This window comes from Bombina bombina, chromosome 1 (genome assembly GCF_027579735.1).
Source record: "Bombina bombina isolate aBomBom1 chromosome 1, aBomBom1.pri, whole genome shotgun sequence".
Taxonomy (NCBI): domain Eukaryota; kingdom Metazoa; phylum Chordata; class Amphibia; order Anura; family Bombinatoridae; genus Bombina; species Bombina bombina.
Genome location: NC_069499.1, coordinates 1,242,000,334 through 1,242,018,549, shown reverse-complemented (window position 1 = coordinate 1,242,018,549; position 18,216 = coordinate 1,242,000,334). Strand labels below are relative to the sequence as shown.

At 38.0% G+C, this 18,216-nt stretch overlaps 1 protein-coding gene across 2 annotated transcripts in view; it reads right to left on the bottom strand.

Annotated features, from left to right (window-relative positions):
* PLCG2 (phospholipase C gamma 2) overlaps positions 1–18,216 on the bottom strand; it is a 438,832-nt gene that overhangs the window by 386,848 nt on the left and 33,768 nt on the right. Inside the window, exon 2 of one of the 2 annotated variants that reach the window (XM_053700715.1) lies at positions 1,510–1,646. The exons of the other annotated variant lie outside the window; for it this stretch is intronic. The gene's annotated coding sequence lies outside the window, so the exon portion shown is untranslated. The remainder of the gene's footprint in view (positions 1–1,509; positions 1,647–18,216) is intronic. 2 annotated transcript variants of the gene reach the window in all.

Here is an 18,216-nt window from a genome sequence, read left to right as displayed (position 1 = left end):
TAATTACTCAAATGCTGCTATTTATAGGTACACCACAGAAAATGACACAAAAAAGTAATTTCATATGGTGTTGTTTTTTTTACATTATATTTCTGCAAACTAAAGTTATTTTCTAAAAATATTTGGTCTGCTGGAAAAAAAAAGAGGTATAATTTGTGTGGGTACCATACTGAACAAAAGTCTAGCAAAATGTCTCAGCAGCAAAAGGGTTAAAGTGGTTTATTTTAGCAGTAGAGTGTCCTTTTTAATCTAAATAGCTCCTAACGTGTCTCCTCATCTCATTGCAAAAATTGTATTCTGTGAAATATTTTAACATACTAATAGGTTTTTTTATACAATTTAATTTTATTTAAATTTCTAAATTAAAAAATTTGTAATGTAATTAACACTAAACAGCAGCAGTGTAAAATTAGCCTGAAGCACCAGATAAATTTAAAATCTTATGTGCAAACGTTTATGCAAAATAAAACACAACTTTACTACATGAGGGTAAAACATATTTTTTTCCCTCTGGGGGATACAAGAAGTTCTCAGTTCTCGTAATTTCTGAACTTGCTGTAAGAAGTGGGATATTTATATTTTGAATCAGCATAATTGTAAAGTGTTTCAAAGTAAATGAAAATTATTAGGGCTACATGAAAGCTTAAATTCAAACAAACCAAATGTTTTGTGATTAGTGAATGATAAGTTTAAATTAAATTTTACATTTCAGCAGTGATTGATAAAACCAAGAGCAGGTAAAGTAAAAATGATACATAAAGAACAAAAAAGTATTTAGTGGCAACCTATAGGAAAACAACAAAAAAAAACTTAAACTTCAGCCAATTACATTTCTCCCAGTAAAACGTGAAAAAGACTGGAAATATATATATATTTGACCCCTGTGATCATGTATAACTTTATATATATATATATATATATATATACATACACACACACACCATCCATACACATATATACACATACACACACACATCCATACACATATATACACACATTTATACACACGTACATACACACACATATATATATACACACACACAAATACATACACACACACACATATACACAAATACATACACAAACACATATACACACATACATACATGCGCACACACACATACATACATATGCATATACATACACACATATATATATATATATATATATACACACACAACCATACACATATACACACAAATACACACATATATATAATATATATATATACATACATACACACATACATATATACAGTATATATATATATATATATATATATATATATATATATATATATATACACACACATATACACACACACACACACATACATACACACTGAGTAGAAAAAAAAAAAAAGAAGTCTATGCACTTAACTAGTGCTACATAGTTCAGATAACACATTCAATGAAAATGGTGTCAAATAATTATTTACATACATTAGAAAAATAAGGACAACCCTCCAGCAGTCATTATAGAGTTGTGGAGGTGAGAGGGCAGACTTACATCTCTTCTGTTCTGGCAGTGTACAGGCTAGAGAGTACGTCTGCAAAACCAACCAGTGACACTTCTGGAACTCTTGTCTGCAGACTGAAGCTGTAAGATGTCCGCCCCCACAACAACACGAGAACTGTAGCACATCTCTGAAAGGGGAGGGGGAACAAGTTTTACTTCACTTTGTTAACCCCACGCTTTGACTAGACAGCGTTTCAGGGACAGGGAAGCAGATAAAAAGCCTTGATCTTCTCCGGTATTTTTCAGTCAGCTCAGTGGCCAGCTCAGGGGGGCCACAGGGGGGGCCAGGGACATTTTTACAGGGGAACTGACCCCTGGGGGCCCCTGTGTAGAACCGCCCCTGAATGGGACTAAACCAGGAATTTCTAATTTTGCATGCATGTCTTTTTCCATCAGTTTTATAAGCGTAATGAGTATTTTGAAACAAAGTCGCGAGTCGACATTTAGCGAAATGAAACTGCAAGACCTACAGGCATAATATGATTAGATCATTCTGATATCAATTGGGAGAAACCTTGATATACACCCAAGGAATGCCCCTGTTTAACCCATTCACAAATGCTGCGAGACTCATTGCGCAATAAAAATATAAGAATCTATTCAAATTTTAACACCTTATTTACTATTTAAACTTTGCTTTCGTAAATTACTACATCCAATAAGTACAAGTTTAACTGTGTCTACATTGAATATGTTTTTTTCTGCACAATTTAAGGATCATTTATATGGAAAATGTAAATTCACAATTCACCACAGGTATTTAACACTTATTTGGATGTGAACTTTTTATATGATTTTTCTATGTACAATATGATTATGATTTTTACAGTGTATGCTTTTACTGAGTGGAGAGAGGGGCTTGATAATTCAAACCCCAAACAACAGGTGTTCATGTGTGTTTAGTTTAGATATTTTAAAGTTGTATTTTAAAAAAAGTTCAGTGTTTCACTAAAGAAAAAATGTGCTCATAAAGCAGGGAAGAGTATGTGCAGTCTGTTTATCTATGTTGGTGTCTGTATGTCTATCAATTTATGGTAAGCAGGCCAGATTCTCTACAGAATGCTGACCTCTGCAAGATAATGTATTTGCTGCAGGTTCAACCTTACCAGTTTCATCCCAAAGTGCAAGGTGACATGTTTTGCTTTCTGTTACTATGCCCTTGTGCCTCCTGCTTCTTCTGCCAGTGTTACTTGCTTCACACTTACTTGGTATACATGTTAATGGTAAAACAAAATGACACCTAGATGCCTTGTGACCATAATTTTACGTTAAATTACATTATCATTGTTTCTTACTGCAGAGTGAGTGCACAATCAGACTTTATCAAGATCATGATAGCAGATCTTTACACACCCTGAGAGCCAGTGAGTAACATCTCCTAAAATGTTACTAAGGCTCTTAGCTTTTTGGATTATTCAACATCATCTATAGACAAATGCCCCTTCATGTGTTCTAAAAAGTGTGTGTCTGGCTTCTCTGTATTCAGTATCAGTTGAATCCTAAATTACAAATAAAAAATTTACCCGTGCCATGTAAAAATGGAGCCATGGGTGTCCAAACGCAACCATTCAGCCCTTCATTTGTTTTAATTTGCTTTCATTAACCAGATTGTATAAATTATATAATATAATTACAGTGTGTGTGTGTGTATAAAACAATATTAATTGTGATGGGGGGTGGAAGTCTTGGTAAGTTCCCACACTTTTTTTTTGTAGGACTTGACCCCTGTGATCATGTATAACTTTAGCTGCAACAATAAGCAGGTGCCCATGAGAACTATGTGTTTTTGGAGGTTATCACGTAGTATTTTGTTTTTATTGTTTAATACTTTTGAAAAAAATAGAGATAGATACATCTTAAGGAACTTTATACAAAAGAAAATGAGAAAAAAACTACTTTATACAAAAGAAAATGAGAAAAAAATGTGACATTAATTATCAAAACAAACATGGCTGTTGTGTTTGAATGCAGGTGCAATGTGCATGTGCAAAATGTGTGTACATCTACCTCTGAAACACTTAACGTTTACTAAAAACATTTTGCTAATCAAGTATATTGCAAAAATATCTGTATTCATACTTAAAATGCACTCATGCACAGTTACAACTAAAACTAAACCAATGCTCATTCTCAAGCATAATAATGATTTTTTTTTTTTTTTGGTGTGGTTTATTTTACAAGTTACCCTAAGCTATCAGAGTGAAAGTATCTACAAAAAATAAAGAAAACGATAAATGAATAAAGTTACTTCCTTGCATTCTTGTTTTACTATCTTTTTACTTTGTTGTATGCTAGGACTATTCTATTATACTTAATCCTTGTAAATTTTAATGTATGCATATTTATAGATACTGCACACTTTTAGGGAATGTCCAAAACATAAATTATTAGCTGATACTATTGATTATTAATTAAGCTATTACATGTTAGAACAAAATTATACTTATGTTTTGAATAATAAAAAGAAAACAGAAAGAGAAATACAAGTGGCCCTCGTTTTACAACGGTTCAATTTACACCGTTTCAGAATAACAACCTTTTTTTCCAGTCATGTGACTGCTATTGAAAAGCATTGAGAAGCTGTGCATTTATTAAAATAGCCAGTAGGTGGAGCTGTCCGCTTGTGTTGCAGCAAAGCCAAGCAAGCTGAAATTAATCAGTTTAACCAGACCTGAGCTATCGAACAGATTTCAAAGGAACAAGATCTTCCTGTCTATAAATCAGTCCAGATTGGAATGCATAGAAAGAACTGTTTGCAGAAAAATGCAAGTGAAGTCTGTGTTGTGTGATTATTTTATTAGGTTTATAATGCTGTTTAGCAAAAAAAATCATTTAACTTAGTTTAATTATATATTCTATGTTGTGTGATTATTTTATTAGGTTTATAATGCTGTTTAGCAAAAGTTTTTGTTCATTTAACTTAGTTTATTTATATATTCTGTGTGGTGTGATTATTTTATTAAAATATTTATTATTAAAAAAAAAAGTCTTCATTTCAAAGCTTTAAAAATAATGTATTAGGTGTTACTTATGACAATTTTGAGAGGGGCCTGGAACCTAACTCCCTCACTTCCTATTGACTTGCATTATAAACTGGGTTTCAATTTACAACGGTTTCGATTTACAACCATTCCTTCTGGAACCTAACCCCGGCGTAAACTGAGGGCTACCTGTATATTGAACAATGTGTGATGTTTTTGTAATAAAAATACTGTTAGTGCATAGGTTTTATTTGCAAATGCTACAAAAACATTGTTGAAATCATAACTCCTTTAAGTTGGACCTTACCTATGAAGAACTGAGCATTGACAATAAACAAAAAGATATATAATAAAAATAGCTGTTCTATATATGAAGGGTTGAAAATTTGCATTAGTCTTGGATTAATAAGAAATTACAGCAGATGAGTAAGAAATTAGATGTTTTTTCTTATGTTTTGGATATGTACACATACATTTTATAGATATATATATGTATGTGTATATATATATATATATATATATATATATATATATATATATATATATATATATATATATATATATATATATATATACACAGTATATCAAGAATAGTTCAATGTAATATTTTAAAAATATTTCCCCTGTAATTATTTTTGTTATTTCAGTATGAGGCAGATTACTATATCTACTTTCATGACATATATCAAAATTGCCATTATGCTATTTATTACATTTCAGCATGTTAACCACATTCACAATAGTAAAATAGAATAATATTCATAACTTTTTACATAGGCAAACACTGGAAGTGAACATATTGTATTGAGTGACAGCTTAATCACTTTTTAAAAACATGCTTTGAAAAGCTGTATTAGTAATTATTTTATAGAATGTCACAGAGTTAAATTCTGAGACCATGGCAGCTGTCATTCATTTGGGTTTTCTGAATCTATGGAAATTATAATGTTGAAAATGAATATAAATAAAAAGAAAGTAATAGAATAAAATAACATGAATTTAAAAAAACAAAAATCTCGAGCCATAACACAGCGGCAGCCACAGTCTGGGGAGTCTTTAACATAATTTTCTCTGAGTAGGTTATTATGAAGAAGACTTGCCTGTTGGGACAGAGCTTTCTACCCAATCACGTTAATGTTTTAATTAAAGGGACACTGAACCCAAATTTTTTTCTTTCGTGATTCAGATAGAGCATGAAATTTTAAGCAACTTTCTAATTTACTCCTATTATCAAATTTTCTTAATTCTCTTGGTATCCTTACTTGAAATGCAAGAATGTAAGTTTAGATGCCGGCCCATTTTTAGTGAACAACCTCGGTTGTTCTTGCTGATTGGTGGATAAATTCATCCACCAATTAAAAAGTGCTGTCCAGAGGTCTGAACCAAAAAAAAAAAAAAAGCTTAGATGCCTTCTTTTTCAAATAAAGATAGCAATAGAACAAAGAAAAATTGATAATAGGAGTAAATGATAAAGTTGCTTAAAACTGCATGCCCTATCTGAATTACGAAAGAAAACAATTGGGTTCAGTGTCCCTTTAATAGCATTAAACCTGGCAAGTGAGGACTGTGTGCACTGATGAGTGAAAGTCACCACACATGTCAAGCTAAAGGCAGTTGTTGCGTTACTAACAGGACACAACGTCTTGCAAACATATGCGTTAAGCTGTGTATACAGATGCTGTCTTCAGTGTAGGGAATGGAAAGTGCTGAGAGTCAGGGCCAGCTAGCGCCTGGGGTAGTCTGTTACTGTTTTAATACTATTATTAATGACAAAACCGGCGTATTTCGCATGCGCAAAAGCAGAGAATGCGCAGGTTCGACTAGCTGGAGTCAGTGGAAGCGGTCGGTGATGTCAGGAAAGGAGGGGGGAGGCGGCCATTTCAAAACGACCGGAGAAGAACTTGTAAGTTGTTATTCTTGTTAAATATATTTTGATCAAATTTGGGCTACAGTTTGCTGTTAAAAACATTAAATACATTATGTGAATAAGTAATAATAATTTTTAGGTTGACTGTCCCTTTAAGTATTAGCAACTACTTAGTGCTTTTTTATTACGATTATGAAACAGACTGTTTAACATCCCTTTAAAGGGACAGTAAAGTCCAAATTAAACTTTCATGATTCAGATAGGGAATGTCATTTTAAACAAATTTCCAATTTACTTTTATAATGAAATTTGCTTTTTTCTCTTGGTGTTTTTTGTAAAAAGCTAAACCTAGGTAGGCTCATAGGCTGATTTTCTAAGACTCTGCAGTCCAACTCCTATCTCACGTCTGACTGTGAATAGCTAATAACATGTACTGTTTGTTCATGTGTGCCATATAGATAATATTGTGCTGACACCAGTACAGCACCTTCAGCTGCAGAGCTCCTGCTCTTTTATGTATTTATTCAGTGTCTAGCCTATGTAAGGGACTCTTAGGTGTTACAGGAGTTTGGTGGTCACACCCTGCGCTCATTATATACTTTCCTTTGAGTTATTTAAGAGTCAGTACTAATTGCCTGAAATGCAAGTCTGTCAAAAGATCTGAAATAAGGAGGCTGTCTGCAGGAGCTTATATAGAAGGTGATCATAGAGGTAAAAATTATATTAATATAACAATGTTGATTTTGCAAGATTATCCATCTTTTAAAACAATAGCAGTTTTGGTATTGACTGTCCCTTATGTAGTGCTGTAAACTTTACTTTATATTGACTATATGTATAGACTTGTTAAATGAAGTGCACAGCATTTCTTTAAGACAGTGAAATACTAAATAAGTATATTTTAGCTCAAATTTAATTTTTAAAAAATATTTATTTCATACTGGTGGTGAGAGTCCATAGGAGGAGGCAAAGATTCCCAAACTCCAAGAGCTCAATAAAACCCCTCCCAGCTCACTGGCACCTGAGTCTTGTCTTTGCCTCCACTAGAGGAAGGTGAAGAATGAAGATGTGCTTGTTATTCTTCTGTGAGATGGGTTCTCAGAGTTGAGGCCCATTTCAGTGCAGTGCTTGTCAGAGGGTTGTATGTTGCTAATATGTTTCAGCACTGGTTTGGCTGCCTACTGTTTTTTACCAGTAGATTAATGTCTTCTGGTAAGTAGTGTTTTTTTAAGCATTTTTTGGGTTATATATATATATATATATATATATATATATATATATATATATATATATATATATATATATATATATATATATATATATATATATTTATTTATTTATTTATTTATTTAAATATATATATAGCCTTGGGATAGAATATTTAATTTTAATGTTATTCCTTCTTAATTTTTTTGGCGTGCATTAAAAAGTCTTTTGCTTTTTTCTTGCATGTCTTGCTTTTTCTTGTGCATCGGCTTTCGGGTCTGCGTGTGCCAGGTTATCGCACATAAGCCCTCTGGATTGCTACGTCAAGATAACGTCGGGTGTTCACACGCAGGTTATTTTTTGGTGTGCTCTTTCCCTTTAGCTGGTGTTGGTCGTGCGCTTTCATTTAGGTTGGATATGTTGTATCATAGTAATTTATCCTGCATGTTGGATTAGCATGCTTTTGACCTAGTAAGGGCTAGATTACTAGTGGAGCACAAAATTCTATCTATCTATCTATCTATCTATCTATCTATATATATATACTGTATATATATATATATATATATATATATATATATTAAATATTTACAGTAAATACAAAGTTAAACACCTTATTACCTTATTAAATATGAATATTGCATAAATATGTTTTTTCATGTTTTCAGCTGCTTCACTGCCAAGGGTTCCAAAACACTTATGTATATGTATACATATGTATTAATGTGTTTATATGTGTATATGTCTATAAATACATATAAATACATAATATATACATACATATACATATTTAGACATGTGTATGTATGTATCTCTATGCTAAAGCCCTTTGCATGCCTTTTTTTTTCTAACACCTGAGACCTCATGTTTGATCCCCTATAACTTTTTTATTCAATTTTCTTAATTATTTTTTATTAGACAGTGTTATTATGAGTGTAACTGTACTGTACAATGTATTTTTGATGTGTTTTGTCCAACTTTTTAGTCGAGCGTAACAGTTAACCTGAGCTATGAAGTCACGCTAACCTGACACAAGTTAAATTCAATTGCACTCAAGCAAAGGGTTTACTTTCAACTTGTAATACGCACACTACTTCTGATGCCCACAAAGAGCCACGATATACTCCTTATCATTTGCATGCAACAGTTAGTGTGCCACTTGTTATATATTATATGCAAGGCGTCCCCCTTTAGGCAACTCCAAACACTGTCACTGTGACTGTAAGTATTGGAACGAGACTCACCCGGCATACGGTTGTGTTCAGCTGAGCCTTGTTGTAGCAGCAACGGATCGTTCACCTTAGTCCACACTGGTTCAGGTCCCCGTGTCGCAACACTCCAAGCTTACCACCATTCCATCACCTTCCCAAGGTATTCAAATCCTTGGAGGAGGTGAAGGGTAGGCCAATTGTGGCTGGGATTGGTTCCCTTTTTGAAAATATGTCAAGCTGGGTAGAATCTCTACTCCAGCCTCTTGTATATAAACAAGCACCTTCTTAACTGTCTTCACCAGGCCACTTAGGGTAAATATTCTGAATGGCTAACAGTGGACATAGTCGGGTTATATTTGGCCATCCCACACTCAAGTGGTCTGGAAGCTATCACCCATATGCTGAATACTCTTAGCAACTATGACGATGCACTCAAGAGGTTTCTGGTGCGGTCATTGGATTTTTTACTCTCCCACAATTTCTTCCAATTTGAGGGGACCTTCTATCTCCATAGACGTGGTACGCCCATATGGGCTAAATTTGCCCCAGCCTATGCCAACCTGTCCATGGGTTGGTGGGAGGTGGACCACACCTTTGGGGATAGAAATCCATTTAGATCTAATATTCAAATGTATAAGAGGTATATTGATGACCTCTTGTTCATTTGGACAGGTGGTAGCCAAGAACTGATTGAGTTTGTGCGTTACTTGAACACGAACAATATCAATCATCAGTTTACCTATGCCCATGATTCGTTTCAACACCCTATTTGGATCTTTTGATTATGCGGGATACAGAGTTGTGCAGTGTAAAGACCACTCTATACCGTAAGCCTGGCATTGGAGGCACAGCCGATGGATAGAGGCTATTCGAAAAAAGTGGTCAATAGAGCCCTTTTAGAGGTTAAACGCATGGACAGGGAACAGCTACTAATAGAACAGAGTACCACAAGAAGGAATAAGAATTATGATGTGTGTAAGCCTACCTTCATAACAACTTACAGTGCACAGTATGACCAGATCTGCGACATAATTAAAAAACATCTTCCAATTCTTACAGCAGAGGACAGTCTCAAGGACTTTGTGTCAAATGGCTGTAATTTTGTATCAAGGAGAGGCTTTACTCTTGGTAATGTGCTATCCCTGAGTTTGTTACGCCCAACTACAATGAATGGGAGCAGTTGGCTGGCGGTGAAGGGACATTTTATATGTCATTTCAGTAACTGTATATCGCGTGGATATACTTAGATTTCAAGGAGTTTACAGTCACGTGTTACCCGAGAAGTCTATGACCTTACCAGCTATACCAATTGTCGCTCCACCTTCGTTATTTATATGGTTGATTGCATCCAATGTGAGAAGCAATATGTGGGGTGCACTACTAGAGAGGCACGGAGTAGGATCAGAGAACATTTGAAAAATATAGAACATGGAATAGAGTGCTCTGATTTGGCCCAACATTTTATTTATGCCCATGAAAACAATGTCACCTCATTCAAGTGGCAGGTGATTGACCATATCCAACGTTCCATCCGTGGATGCGACAGAATGACCAAACTTCTATATAGGGAAGCATTCTGGATCTTCCAACTGAAGACCAGAAGACCAGATGGTTTTAATATTGATGGAAACATCATTAATTTCTGGTCTCAACAGAATTGAAAATGAGGTTTCGATACCCACAGGTAGCTGGGTCCATGGATAGTAGTTGCATTATGTCCCCTTTGGTTCTGGAAATGTAACTCTTGTTTCCCCATTGTGAATGCCATTCCCATTAGTCACATTTTTCTGTACTAGGATTATTACTCATTCAACTACTACCTTGGAGATCTCAAATAGTCATTTAGTTCCCTTATATATAAGATGGACATAGGAGTTGGCTTTAAACAGGATGTACATGTGTAAATGGATTGTTCTGTCAGACTGTCTCTATGATATATTAGGATGTTTATAGCATATTCCCACTAGCCACAATTTTCTGAACCAGGATTATTATTTATTCAATTACTACTTTAGAGCTCTTAAATAGTCACTAAGTTCCCTTATATATAAGAAGTAATATAGGTTTGGGCTATAATTAGGATGACCCGTATTATATGCATTAATGGATGGTTTTGTTAGACTGTCTTTACAGTATTTTGTGATGTTCATTGAATCCCCTGTATATTATATGAGATAGTTTTTAGACATTAGACATGGGATAGATCCTAGGCACTAGCTAGGTGGGTTATGCATCCCATGTTCTTATCATTTTTTCCGTTTAATACATAACACAACTTTGGTCAGGAACATCAAGGCTAAATAGCAATGATACTTCCAGTTAGGCTGAGTCTATTCATGGTTTAATTTTATGTACGCCAGTTACATCTCAGGATCAGTTTAGGTCTATCTATATGGGGCACTGAACAATAGGGGTCCATTCAATGTTACATATTTATGCTATATAGGATACCATCCAAGTTTGGCTAGTTACCTCCGTACACCTATTTTTTGGGAGGCAGCTCCTATAATATAGCTATGGTGTTTGCTTTAACAATAGGAGCATCTATTTACTATGAAAGGTTGATTGCAGGTGCATGTATATTTAATATGTAAATCTTATGTAAGATGACAATTTAAGCTATTGTTAAATCACTTATGTTTTTATTTTGAAGTATGTACTCTCCAACATGCTAATTGTTTGTTTTGGTGTAATATGGTTATGTCACTTTAAGATAAAAGCCAGGGTTTAAATACACCTGAGGACCCAGGTGTATTTAAGTTGCGTCTACTATCATAGTAGTCATGTCAATGAATAAGGCAGAGGGCTGCCGAAATGCGTAGGACTTTTTCCTTCCTGGCTGCGAGGGGTTTGCATGTTTTTATGCTGATATCTCCTAATAAAGAACTTTTTGGTTTATTTGCGCTTTGAGACTCGCTGGTTTCTGCTATCTATACACTTTTAATCTAGCCCTAAGCTGCTTTTGGAGGGGTAAGTATTTTTCATTTTTTCAAGAGCTCTTTGTGGGGATATAACTATATGTTTTTTCGTTCTTTTGCACATTACTACTTTTGTTGTTTTTTCCTGTATTAGAGCTTTTTGTTTCTGTCCATAAAACTTACTTTAGAATCTGAGCCTTTGTACACTTTTCTATCAGTTACATGTGTTTATTGTAAACGAGCTGAGGCATTACCTCTAGCATATTTGTACTGCATGTGTTTAAATGCATTTTACCCATTCTAATGCTGCTCTCACTTCTAAAGGTGTTACTGCTCGTTTTGTTTGTTCCTTACAGATTCCACAAAGGAAATTAATTTATCAGATGGACACATTTGTAAATCCACTACGGAATTCAATGACAAATGTTTCCAATGCAGTTAAGTCCATCCTTGACAGCTTTGCGGAAGGGATTTGGAGCTAAGACTTCATTTTCTTTTCAGTGTTAGGTATGTTGGCAGCTTTGACCTCTTCAGATATGCATTAAAGGTCATTTCATATTTAACATTTTACTAGCTCTGAACCTTCTAAAGTTAAAGTTTCTGTTTATGAATTTGCTAATTCCTCAAAGTTGGAGTTTTTTCTCTCTCTGATATTTTGGATTCTTCCTCTGGTTATATTTCAGAGATATCCTCTTTTCTCTTTAAAGTTAAACATATTCATACTCTTTTTAAATGTTTTTTTTTTAACTTTAGAGGTTAAAGGGACAGTATACACCAACTTTTCTATAACTGCATGTAATAGAGACTACTATAAAGAATAAGATGCACAGATACTGATATAAAAATCCAGTATAAAACTGTTTAAAAACTTACTTAGAAGCTCTCAGTTTAGCTCTGTTGAAAAGGTAGCTGGAAAGCCCACTGCAAGTGTGAAATAAGACACTCTCCCCTCCCCCTTCTTTTGCATATGAAAAGACCCTTTACACAAACAGGAGCAAGCTGGAGTAGGTAGCTGGAGTAGGTATCTGTCGGTATTCTCCTAAAACTTTGGGGCTTGGTTAGGAGTCTGAAAATCAGAGCAATGTTATTTAAAAATAAGCAAAACTATACATTTAAAAAAAAAAACTTTATGGGCTATATAAATAGATCATCTACAAAACATGTATGCAAAGAAAAAATGAGTGTATAATGTCCTTTTAAGGATCCTAAAGTAGCTAAAGTTAAGTCTATTATTTGTCTGGACTTCATTTTTATTACTATGGTTAAATTTCCTTAGATTTCTTCCTGTCCTTGATTAGTGATGTCGCGAACTGAAAATTTTCCGTTCACGAACGGTGAACACGAGCATCCGCAACTTTTCGCGAACGGGCGAACCGGGCGAACCGCCATTGACTTCAAAAGGCAGGCGAATTTTAAAACACACAGGGACTCTTTCTGGCCACAATAGTGATGGAAAAGTTGTTTCAAGGGTACTAACACCTGGACTGTGACATGCCGGAGGGGGATCCATGGCAAAACTCCCACGGAAAATTACATAGTTGATGCAGAGTCTCATTTTAATCCATAAAGGGCATAAATCACCTAACATTCCTAAATTGTTTGGAATAACGTGCTTTAAAACATCAGGTATGATGTTGTATCGATCAGGTAGTATAAGGGTTACGCCCGCTTCACAGTGACAGACCAAACTCCCCGTTTAATGCACCGCAAACAACCGCAAACAGTCCAGATAGATAGATTTGATAGATAGATAGATAGATAGATAGATACTTAGATTAGATAGATAGATCAATAGATGCCATATACATTTGATAGATACGATAGATAGATAGATAGATTTGATAGATAAATAGATTAGATATATAGATCAATAGATGCAATATACATTTGATAGATACGATAGATAGATAGATTTGATAGATAAATAGATAGATTTGATAGATATATAATTTCCCAGACAGAGAATTACAAGACGTGCGGTCTGTGACCCATGGTAAGGTTCCCAGAGGCAGTTGCGGCGCCAGGGGACGTTTATATGGCATGGATTTTAGGAACCAGGAGATGGAAAAAGATGCTTGGTCGGTCCTCCTACTTCAAATTTGAGGCACTGCGCGTGCAATCTACTGTGCCACCAGATATGAGTGGTGTGCTAAGTAGTACTATTCTGATCAGTTTAATACCTTTTACTCCCCCTATCGGGGGACGTGTATATGGCATGGATTTTAGGAACCGGGAGATGGAAAAAGATGCTTGGTCGGTCCTCCTACTTCAAATTTGGGGCACTGCGCGTGCAATCGTGGCCGGACTTTTAGCCGACGGACATTTGGAAAACGAACATTTGTCCAACGGACATTTGGCCGAAACACAAGTGGCTGTCACAAAACAGTCCAGCCACAAGATAGATAGATTTGATAGATAGATACATAGATTAGATAGATAGATAGATCAATAGATGCAATATACATTTGATAGATACGATAGATAGATAGATTTGATAGATAAATAGATAGATTTCATAGATAATTTCCCTGACAGAGAATTACAAGATGTGCGGTCTGGGACCCATGGTAAGGTTCCCAGAGGCAGTTGCGGCGCCAGGGGACGTGTATATGGCATGGATTTTATCAACCGGGAGATGGAAAAAGATGCTTGGTCTGTCCTCCTACTTCAAATTTGGGGCACTGCGCGTGCAATCTACTGTGCCACCAGATATGAGTGGTGTGTTAAGTTGTACTACTCTGATCAGTTTAATACCTGTTACTCCCCCTATCGGGGGAAGTGTATATGGCATGGATTTTAGGAACCGGGAGATGGAAAAAGATGCTTGGTCGGTCCTCCTACTTCAAATTTGGGGCACTGCACGTGCAATCGTGGCCGGACTTTTAGCCGACGGACATTTGGCCGAAACACAAGTGGCTGTCACAAAACAGTCCGGCCACGATAGATAGATTTAATAGATAGATACATAGATTAGATAGATAGATCAATAGATGCAATATACATTTGATAGATACGATAGATAGATTTGATAGATAGATAAATAGATAGATTTGATAGATATATAATTTCCCAGACAGAGAATTACATTACAAGACGTGCGGTCTGAGACCCATGGTAAGGTTCCCAGAGGCAGTTGCGGCACCAGGGGACGTGTATATGGCATGGATTTTAGGAACCGGGAGATGGAAAAAGATGCTTGGTCGGTCCTCCTACTTCAAATTTGGGGCACTGCGCGTGCAATCTACTGTGCCACCAGATATGAGTGGTGTGTTCAGTAGTACTATTCTGATCAGTTTAATACCTGTTACGCCCCCTATCAGGGGACGTGTATATGGCATGGATTTTAGGAACCGGGAGATGGAAAAAGATGCTTGGTCGGTCCTCCTACTTCAAATTTTGGGCAATGCGCGTGCAATCTACTGTGCCACCAGATATGAGTGGTGTGGTTTTTGAAGCCACAGTGCAGCACCAGAGGCCAGAAAAATTTGGCATGTATTGTACACATGCCTGAAAAATTAGGTATTGTTGCAGCCGCTGCTGTAGCAGCGGCCAGAAAAATTGATGTTTGTTTCCCAGGCAGAAAGTGCCCTAAAACATTGCGGCTTGAACTGTAGTTGGTGGCGGATAAGTCACGCAAGTCATCCAGCATTCGAAGATAAAATACAGCAGCGTGTGGACTATTTTTAGCCCAAGGCAGCTCATCTCATCAGGCCTTTTTTAGTCGAATGTATCGCCCAATGTCAGTCCCTTCGGGATCCATCCCTCATTCATCTTAATAAAGGTGAGGTAATCTAGACTTTTTTGACCTAGACGACTTCTCTTCTCAGTGACAATACCTCCTGCTGCACTGAAGGTCCTTTCTGACAGGACACTTGGAAGCGGGGCAGGCCAGAAGTTCTATCGCAAATTGGGATAGCTCAGGCCACAGGTCAAGCCTGCACACCCAGTAGTCAAGGGGTTCGAGTGTCGAGAGGTTCGAGTGTCGAGATCTGCAGTTAAGGCGAAGTAGTCTGCTACCTGTCGGTCGAGTCGTTCTCTGAGGGTGGACCCTGAAGGGCTGTGGCGATGCATAGGACTTAAAAATCTCTGCATGTCCTCCATCAACAACACGTCTGTAAAGCGTCCTGTCCTTGCTGGTGTGGTCGTGGGAGTCGGAGGATTACTTTCACCTCTTCCCCTGTTAGCTTCCCGTTGTGCTGTGACATCACCCTTATACGCTGTGTAAAGCATATTTTTTAATTTATGTTGGAACTGCTGCATCCTTTCCGACTTGCGGTAATTCGGTAACATTTCAGTCACTTTATGCTTATACCGGGGGTCTAGTAGCGTGGACACCCAGTACAGGTCGTTCTCCTTCAGCTTTTTTATACGAGGGTCCCTCAACAGGCACGACAGCATGAAAGACCCCATTTGCACAAGGTTAGATGCCGAGCTACTCATGTCCCGTTCCTCGTCCTCAGTGATGTCACTGAAGGTATCTTCTTCCCCCCAGCCACGTACAACACCACGGGTACCAGATAGGTGACAATGAGCACCCTGGGATGCCTGTTGTGGTTGGTCTTCCTCCTCCTCCTTAAAGCCACATTCCTCCTCTGACTCCTCTTCCTCACAATCCTCTTCCAGCATTGCCGCAGGTCCAGCAAGCTATGCTGATAAGGCTGTTTCTGGTGGTGAGGGTGACCACAACTCTTCCTCTTCACGCTCATCTACGGCCTGATCCAGCACTCTTCGCAGGGCACGCTCCAGGAAGAAAACAAATGGTATGATGTCGCTAATGGTGCCTTCGGTGCGACTGACTAGGTTTGTCACCTCCTCAAAAGGACGCATGAGCCTACAGGCATTGCGCATGAGCACCCAGTAACATGGCAAAAAAAAAAATTCCCAGCTCCCCAGAGGCTGTCCTAGCACCCCAGTCATACAAATACTCATTAACGGCTTTTTCTTGTTGGAGCACGCGGTCGAACATTAGGAGTGTTGAATTCCAACGTGTTGGGCTGTCGCAAATCAAGCGCCTCAATTGCATGTTGTTTCGCCGCTGGATATCAGAAAAGTGTGCCATGGCAATGTAGGAACGCCTGAAATGGCCACACACCTTCCTGGCTTGCTTCAGGACATCCTGTAAGCCTGGGTACTTATGCACAAAGCATTGTACGATCAGATTACACACATGTGCCATGCACAGCACATGGGTCAACTTGCTCAATTTCAATGCCGCCACCAAATTACTTCCATTCTCAGAAACCACTTTGCCGATCTCCAGTTGGTGCGGAGTCAGACACTGATCCACCTGTGCTTTCAGGGCGGACAGGAGTGCTGGTCCGGTGTGACTCTCTGCTTTCAGGCAAGTCAACCCCAAGATGGCATGACACTGCCGTATCCGGGATGTGGAATAGTACCTGGGGAGCTGGGGGGGTGCCGTTGATGTGGAGCAAGATGCAGCAGCAGAAGAAGAGGACTCAGCCGAGGAGGTTATGGAAGAGGATGGAGTAGGAGGAGTAGAGGAGGTGGCAGCAGGCCTACCTGCAAGTCGTGGCGGTGTCACCAACTCTGCAAAGCCATGCATTCCATGGTTGTCAGCCATTAGCAGGTTTACCCAATGTACAGTGTAGGTGATATACCTTCCCTGACCATGCTTTGCAGACCAGCTATCAGTGGTCAGATGGACCCTTGCCCCAACAATGTGTGCCAGACATGCCATTACTTCCTTTCGCACATCGAGTACAGGTTGGGGATTGCCTTTTGTGAAAAGAAATTTTGGCCGGGTACCTTCCACTGTGGTGTCCCAATAGCTACAAATGTTTGGAATGCCTCAGACTCCACCAGCTTGTATGGTAAAAGCTGGCGGGCTAAGAGTTCAGACAAGCCAGCTTTCAGACGCTGGGCAAGGGGGTGACTTTGTGACATTGGCTTCTTACGCTCAAACATGTCCTTGACAGACACCTGTCTTGGGCAGATGAGCAGGAAATAATCCGGAAGAGAGACGGAGTGGCGGATGGTTGAGAGGGGGCAAGGAGGACAGCAGTGGTTGACGTGGCTGAAGATGCTGGAAAAGGAGGAGGATGGCGGCTTTGAGTTTGTGTCCTGCTTCTACTCATGTGTTGATCCCATAGGCGTTTGTGATGTGCGATCATGTGCCTTCGCAAAGCAGTTGTACCTAGGTGGGTGTTGGACTTCCCACGACTCAGTTTCTTTTGGCACAGATTGCAAATGGCATCACTGTTGTCAGAGACAGACACACAAAAAAAAATGCCACACTGCTGACCTCTGCGATGACGGCATTCTGGTGGTGGCAACAGCATGCGTTGATTGGCGTGCTGTCTGGCTGACCCTGGGTGCCGATGCATGCTGTCTGACTGTGCCACTAGCTCCTTGCGACAACCTCCCCCTGCTTCCGACTTGTCTCCTCCTCCTCTCTGTATCCCCATATGAACTTCCCCCTGTTCTTCTTCTCTTTTAAAGGGCACCCACGTGACATCCACGGACGCATTCTCATCATCAACCGCTTCACTTGTATC